The sequence below is a fragment of the Anneissia japonica genome, unplaced genomic scaffold (genome assembly GCF_011630105.1).
Source record: "Anneissia japonica isolate Jap-2015-1 unplaced genomic scaffold, ASM1163010v1 scaffold199_len4679917_cov187, whole genome shotgun sequence".
In the NCBI taxonomy this organism is placed as follows: domain Eukaryota; kingdom Metazoa; phylum Echinodermata; class Crinoidea; order Comatulida; family Comatulidae; genus Anneissia; species Anneissia japonica.
In genome coordinates this window covers 4,550,626-4,559,057 of record NW_022686322.1, presented here as the reverse complement: position 1 = coordinate 4,559,057, position 8,432 = coordinate 4,550,626, and the positions used below count along the sequence as shown (strand labels likewise).

General features: G+C 33.1%; 1 long non-coding RNA gene across 1 annotated transcript in view; it reads left to right on the top strand.

The window, feature by feature from the left end:
• Nucleotides 1-5,324: 5,324 nt before the first annotated feature.
• LOC117114383 overlaps nt 5,325-8,432 on the top strand; it is a 14,137-nt gene continuing 11,029 nt past the window's right edge. Inside the window, exons 1-2 of the long non-coding RNA XR_004446353.1 lie at nt 5,325-5,471; nt 5,973-6,106. This is a non-coding gene — a long non-coding RNA (uncharacterized LOC117114383). The remainder of the gene's footprint in view (nt 5,472-5,972; nt 6,107-8,432) is intronic.

The window sequence follows — 8,432 nt, the reverse complement described above, 5'->3', positions numbered from 1 at the left end:
GCGAAAAAATCGCAAGTTGTTCTCGGGTGGGACTCGAACAAACGATCTCCAGATTACTAGCCTGGCATCATACCTCTAGACCACCGAGCTTGCGCCTGATGGCCAGGGTTGAATTCGAGTCCAAGTAAGCAGCGGGTTAGGTAGGGCAAAATTACACCTATACATGTTTCTCCTGACGCAAATCCAGTTATTGTCTAATCCATCACGACAATAACAATTACTATCAACAATGATGAGGATGACGAGAGTAATAACTGATAATAATATTAATAGCAATAAAAAGTGAAAATTGTGCTAAATGCGAAAAAAAAAGTTGTGATTTGTTGTTCATACTATAGTATATATAGTTAAAGCTTAGTAAGCTATTTAGGTTATCCTGGATATTAAGTAGAAACCTGATAAAAGATCATGAGAAATTTGTTAGCGTTTCATTTTGCTTGTGGTTGTGAAATCACGTTTTTGAAGTAGGCCTATGTAAAGTACATACTCAAAGACAATGTTTTTAAGCTTTGTTTTCTATGGCATACACACACACATTAATAAGATCTCTATGGTTGTCAAAAATCCCTGATAAAAGATCATGAGAATTTTTTTTTGCCACTTCATTTTGACTAATGGTGATGTGATGATGATGAATTTTACTAATAGTGTCATTTCTGGCCATCTAGATTTCCTAAAATTTACTCACCTCAGCTCCAACCTTTGTGGGGCTGAGGTGGGTGTCGACTCACAAAAAGCCCTCCCCCTCCACCTTTCAAAACAGGTCTGTGCCCTTCCCTGGGTATGACATTGAAATCCATCGAATCGGCTCCTGATGTATGTCTTAGTGACTGCTGTTTGTTTTTAGGATGTGATCTGGTTTTTCATGTCCATTTTTCGTGATTATGACTATTCTGGCAGTGGATAAAGAATGTTTTGAGCAGAGGTGGATTTAAGGCACCCCCCTCCCCCTCATTTTTTAAGGAAAAATGAAGAAGAAAATATATTCAAATTGAAGTGCGAGAGTGTAATTTCCGGCCATCTAGAGATGCCCTAGTAATAAATTTTCTTACCTCAGCCCCAACCATGGTGGGGCTGAGTTGGGTGGTTCCTCGGTTTGTGAAAGTCCCTCCCTGGTTCACCTCTCTTTCAAATTCCTGGATCTGCCACTGTTGATTTATTATATAATTATTTTTGCGCTTATTTATAATGCGTCTATTGCAATTTTCAATTTATCCTCTCAAACAGTCCTAAGAACGTTCAGAGTGCGCTACTTCACAGGGGGATTCGCCTCCTTGACCCCACCGGGGTCCTACGTAATTTGCATAACGGCTTCTCCCCTTTCAAAATCCTGGCTGATTCAGGGACGAACTACACGAAAATGACCACGCCCTTTATTAAATGACTACGCCTCCTTTTTATAGGGTAGGGGTATTTTGAAATTAAGCTACACGGTATAAAAAAAATAGCAAATGAAGGGGTTTTTATTCTAACTGAGCACACATGACAAGGGAATTAAATTCCTAAAATTACGTCTCCGTCACATTTTCCGTTCATATGCAAATTTGCTTGAATATGCAAATTAGGAGTGAAAAAATAGGGTTCCCATGTGCTGAGAACAGCTGGTCGTAGCGAGTTCCTTTCTTTTTTAAATTGTTCAGACCATGCATATTTCTATTTGCTTTAATGTGACATTTGCTTTAAAAATGAGCGGAAATGTCATATTTGACCTTTGACCCTATTTGCAAATTTTCCATATTCTCACGACTACTGACTGTAAAAAGTTGGTTTTGGTCTCAAACTACGCATACTCAAGTTCCGATTCACTGTAATTCACTCAGAAATTTCACAAACTAAGTTCCTGACCTTTGACCCTGCATGTCAATTTGCAGCTGCAATACCATAACAACAGTTGGAGAGTGTTGATTTTAGTATAAACTGTCTAGAAGGTAAAATTTTATATCAATCTTGACAGATTATCAGAAAATGATGAGCAATATTTTATTTTTAATTACACTATCAACAAATGCTATCTTTAGGATTAGTAATGAGAAACATATTTAAAAAAAAACGTATTACATCCTCTAATAGGCAGCAGAATGTGAGTAGTTTATTGATTATATAGAAATTGTATTTTGAAGCATCCTATTTTTATCTTGAGGATATTCCCTCACGATTAAAATCCTAACGGTAGTGGGTTTGGTCTACAGGAGTTCGTGTTTCGTACAGGTCATTCCATTCATAGAAAAAGCTTTTATATTGGAGAAAGCGTACCTGTCGTTAGCAGCCTAGGTCAATACTAAATCCGGCTATATAAAATTGATTAGAAGATTTAAAAATATTAATCTTATTATTGTACTAGTGATACTATGTACACGTTCTAATTATTGTTATTTATTCGTTGACGTTATTATATTTACATTTAAATGTAATGTATTGTTTAAGTATGAATTACTATGTCCATCTTAAATTAATCATATCTATTAAAAATTGTATATTTAAATAATATAGTAATAGGCATAACCGAGGTCTAGCCTAGGCTAGGCCTAAACAAGTGACTATATATGCGAGTGTATAAAATTATGAAAAATATGAATAAAAACGCAAAATTGTGAAAGAAAAAAGGAAGAATAGGAAAGATATTTGAGGTTTATGTAAATTCGATTTCGAATTATCAAAGGTGTAGGCTGTGGCACCGAAACCTCTGACGATTAGTGCCCAAAAATGTTTACAAAAACGTAATGCAATAATGTCATATTGACTACTATTATATATTTTCGGAAAATATTTCAGCCGCTCCAAATCTCTTTTCTATTCTTCCTTCTTGCTGTATTTATTCATTACTTTTAATTCATAATTGTATACACTACAAATATAGTCACTAGGTTTAGGAGGCCTAGGCTAGGCCTCAGCTATGCCTATTACTATATTAATTAAATATATAATTATAATAGATAAGATTAATTTATTATATATATTCGGAAAATATTTCAGCCGCTCCAAATCTCTTTTCTATTCTTCCTTCTTGCTTTATCTATTCATTACTTTTAATTCATAATTTTATACACTACACATATAGTCACTAGGTTTAGGAGGCCTAGGCTAGGCCTCGGCTATGCCTATTACTATATTAATTAAATATACAATTATAATAGATAAGATTAATTTAACCTAGACATAGTAATTCATACTTAAACAATACATTAAATTTAAATATAAATAATATATATAATATCGTTAACGAATAAATAACAATAATAGTATAGTATCATCATTATTACAATAATAATATTTTTCAATCTTATAATCAATTTTATATAGCCGGAGTTAGTATTGACCTAAGCTACTATGGCTAACGACAGGTACGTTTTCTCCAATATAAAGGCTTTTTCTATGAATGGAATGACCTGTACGAAACACAAACTCCTGTAGACCAAAACTAGTACCATTACGATTTTAAATGTGCGGGAAATATCCTCAAGATGCATTACGTTTTTGTGAACAATTTTGGGCACTAATCGATTTCGAATTATGAAAAGTGTAAGCTGTGGCGCCGAGACCTCTGACGATTAGTGCCAAAAATGGTTTACAAAAGCTTAATGCAATAATAGCATATTGGCTACTAAATATACCCAATTCTATTCTCTTTTAGGCCTAATCCTTTTTTTGCTTTATTTTTTAGCTTTTCGTAATTTTTTTACTTTGTTTTATTTCATGAATTTTTTTTTTATTTATTTAGCGTTTCGTGTCCTTTTTTTGTGATGTTATTGTACTGTGTTTTCTTGGTCTATTGTTTAACTTCAATATTTTTATGATAAAAATTGCAATAAAGCTTCTCGTATCTCGTATCACTACTATTGTATATTTTCGGAAAATATTTCAGCCGCTCTAAATCTCTTTCCTATTCTTCCTTCGTCCTTTATTCTTTCACAATTTTGCGTTTCATATTTTCATAATTTTATACACTTACATATATAGTCACTTGTTTAGGCCTAGCCTAGGCTAGACCTCGGCTATGCATGTCTATTACTAGATTATTTAAATATACAATTTTAATAGATAAGATTAATTTAACATGGACATAGTAATTCATACAACAATACATTTAATTTAAATGTAAATATAATAACGTTAACGAATAAATAACAATAATTAAAACGTGTACATAGTATCACTACTTCAATAATAAGATTAATATTTTTCAATCTTATAATCAATTTTATATAGCCAAAGTTAGTATTGACCTAGGCTACTATGGCTAACGACAGGTACGCTTTCTCCAATATAAAGGCTTTTTCTATGAATGGAATGACCTGCACGAAACACGAACTCCTGTAGACCAAACCCAGAACCGTTACGATTTTAATCGTGCGGGATGCAGTATAGTCAAGTGTTTTAAACCATCAACAGACCTTGAGACATTTGAAGATCTGCGCCTTGCTGCATTTGATAGCAATACCCTCAAAATGGACTTTGGGAGAACAGCTTTTCCTCAACTAATGCAAGAAAACATATCTATAGAAGCTACTACCAACAGCAGCTGTGGGTTCAAGCCCCTTTTAGAAATGCCACATCGATTATCAATGCTGAGAATTTTGGTTTTGTAAGGAGTGGCAGTTTATTCGTCCCTGATATTGTGATCTCGAAACCTGATGGCCTGCCAGATCCCTGCACGTGTGGCAAATGTGCTCGCAAGAATTCGTGTCCCTGTAGAAGAGCTAGAATAAAGTGTTAAATGTGTGTAATAAAGTACTGTAAATGCAAGGGTGGTGATTGTTGTAAAAACCCAATCACTGAGTAAATGCTGCTGATTGATAGAAATACAATTTATTGTTAATTTCTGATAAAATCACAACTTCTAAACAATATTACATCAAAGTCAATATATTTGACCTATTATTATGAAGTTACCATAGAGCTATTAAACTATTAGAGTGCTGACAAGATGGCGCAGCAATGCAAAGTTATGTATGCGTACCATCCAAGATGGCCGTCATAGTAAAGCGCCACCTTCAGGCTTAGTATACATATTATTACATATTAATAAGCCCTCTGACTGACTATTATTTCATTAATGATAATGAGTAATGGTAATAACAAATTATTAAACTATTGTAGCCAAAACGAGGCAAGTGGAGCATCTTATTCAAAAATAAGTACCAAGGAATGAAAATTAAAATCGTGTGCATTACCAAACACCGCAACTCTCGAGTTTCAAACATACGGGTAACTAGCTGTACTGAACTTTCTGAGTAAATTGAGGGCGCAATTGCAAATGATGGCGCTTAGCGAAATTTGATTGGCTAAATTTATGGCAGCCATCTTGGATGGTACACACACACATTTCTGCGTATTTCGAACATCGAATACATTGCGATTAGCGCTCTAGTATTCTTATTATATCTCTATTGAAGTTACACACAACTAAAGTGACCTGCCAGGTCCAAGGTCAAAACTGTAGTCTAGGTGCCTTCAAAAAATTTGAACCAAAAGTGAGTAAAACTAATTATACATGAATAATTTAAGACCAAACCAAGTTTTTACAGAGTAGACTTGGGAATAGGAAAAACTTGTAAATAGGGTCAAAGGTCAAATATGGCATTTCCGGTCATTTTTTAAGCAAAACAATTTTATAAAGAAAGCTACTCGCTACGACCAGCGGTTCTCAGTGAAAAATATGAATAATTATATGACCAAATAAGTTAGTGAACTAGAACTCATAAAACGTCGATAAAATCGGATCTTCCAAGCCAAAACAACAGAGATTATTTTAATCACGACTGCAATAGTCAGGCTTAATTTTTAACCTGCACTTCAGGAACCCATTAGCTTTGTCATTTAATCGTATCAAACATGGAAGTAATCAATTCAATCAATCCACTTTGATGTAACAAAATATCAAAATGAATCAGCATATTCGTTTATACCGGAATTAGTAAGGCACAAGTTTAAAACAAAGTGATCGTTTTGATAAACATTATCTCATCAACTAGATTTGTTTATGGAATTTACTAATTTTCCATATGCCTGAGATGATAAAAAGAAACGTTCCTGCGAGACTTCAACCGTTCCATCGTCGAAAGTGATCGGAAACTGACATTTTGTCTGCTGACTTGTTTGAAATCAGGTATGATTAATTACTTTCTTATACATAAGCCTAATCGTATTTTGATTTTAGTCATAGATTTACATTTGATTTTTATTTTGAAACAAATTACAGTAGAACCCTTCGTTTGGGGCACTCCTATCCAGGGGATACGTCTATTAAGGTGACACTTTGCCGTAAAACGAGGGGCGATATATCTTTTAACACTCCGGCCAAATCCTAATAAGGGGACACCCCTATTAAGGGGACGGGGACACTTTCTGAGTGTGTCAAATGATCAAATAACCCCTATTAAGGGGACACTTGTTTTTTCAATTGTATCACAACAAATACAACAGTCTCTAAATAAGAAAAATTCACTTTATATATTGACACATTTTGAGCAACTTATTAAGGAACTTCTATCACCTTTCTAACTATCATTTCTACTACTGTTTGTCAAGAGCGAGCTTTTGGTATAATAATAATAATAATATTATTAATAATAATAATAATAATAATGGTAATGATAATAATAATAATAATGTTAATAATAATAATAATAATGGTAATAATAATAATAATAATAATAATAATAATAATAATAATAATAATAATTTAACTGAAATTGAAGTGCAAAAAGAATTTTGAATCAATTCTTTGTTTGGCAGTAGTTCGGTGTGTTAAAGTATTTTCATTGTTTGTTGTTTTGTTTGTATCTGTTAAAGTGGTGTTCTGTTCTCACCTCGTATTGATTTGATTGAATTTTGTATTTTGAGAAATTGACAATTTTTTTGTGGTTTTTATTTTAATTGTTCTGGTATATGTATGAATAAATTGTCCGTTTTAATTAAATTGTTCTATTAATGTAAAGTTTTTCTAGGCCTACTACCTTACTTCTAGACTGTTCTGGGGTTTTTTGAATAAATTGAATTTGAAATTAATTGTAAATGAAAACTGAATTTGGAAATTTGAAATCTGAGCTAAAACCTGAATTTTCTTCCCAAATTCTTGGAGTGAATATCGGTAGGACCTACTTCATTTGTTACTTCGTATAAACCAATCTTTTCAATTTTGACCCTTAACCATGGGGATTTCATTGCATCATGAAACAATATTGGGACTATATAAACCTATTGTTGTTTTAATTACATTTCTGCTAATTTCATACTTAAAATGAATTGTATTTGCATTGCAAATTATTGCTATGAGTTACTGTAAATAATTGTGTCAATAAAATAAATATTATAAAGAATTTTATATCATCGCTATATGAAAACATGTCAAAACCCCTATTAAGGTGACAATTTCACGTTTTTGGTTAATGTCCCTGAATAGAGGTACCCTTATTCAGGGGACACCCCTATTAAGGGGACACTTATTTTGGTCCCGAAGGTGCCCCCTTAATAGGGGTTCTACTGTATAAGGACATGTTTCAACTGTCTGACCTGTTCGATATGTAAGCCCCGGTGTTTCTGTCGGTGTTATTTTAGTTTAAGCATAATTTTTCCATCACTGTTGGTATCAGCGAACCACACAATACTCTTCATAAATACTAAAAATCTAATGTCGGCAAATGAAAATTGAAACCTAAAATCAACATTTAAGTTAAGATTCTATATAAGCATATTTTGTACAAATAATTATTAATTTAGTATTTAAACCGTTAGTATCATAAGCGTTATTACCTGATGATGACGTGGGACACGTCGAAACATGCCGTTCATAAGTTTTAATTATTAATTTAATTTCATTGCTGCTAGTGCAAAATAAAAATTCCGAACGGTCTAAACGGGTTTCTGTAACCTACATTGCTAGAAACGTTTAGGCCTATTGCCGTAAGACCTAACATCTACTTATCGGGTACTGCACTACATTTAGTGATAAAAATGTGGTCCTCGCAGCGCTTATATTTTGTAGAAAGTGGCTTATAAAAATGATCCGCAATAATTCCTTATATCACATTAGCTGATATTTAAATAAAAGGTATCTGAGATAGTGATGAAACGCCATTGAATCGAAGACGTAAAAAGCTAAATATAAAGACCCCTCCAATTAAAGACCTCCAATTAAGTAAAGACCACTTTTATGCGGCCCCGGTTGGATACCTAATTTTCATCGTTAGATATTCCCTCCAATTAAAGACGGACTCTATTTATAGACCAAAGTCCATAATTTTGACGGACCCAACTGGAAATTTTCCCTCCAATTAAAGACCACTGTAAAACAAATAGTGATGTTAATGCAGATTTTGTCTATAATAACACATTTGTTGTATGATTTAAACATAAAATTATTTGCCAATGCATATTGTAAGATAATGTTTTGTATGTGTTTTGTGTACATTGAATAACAATAAGCCTAATGT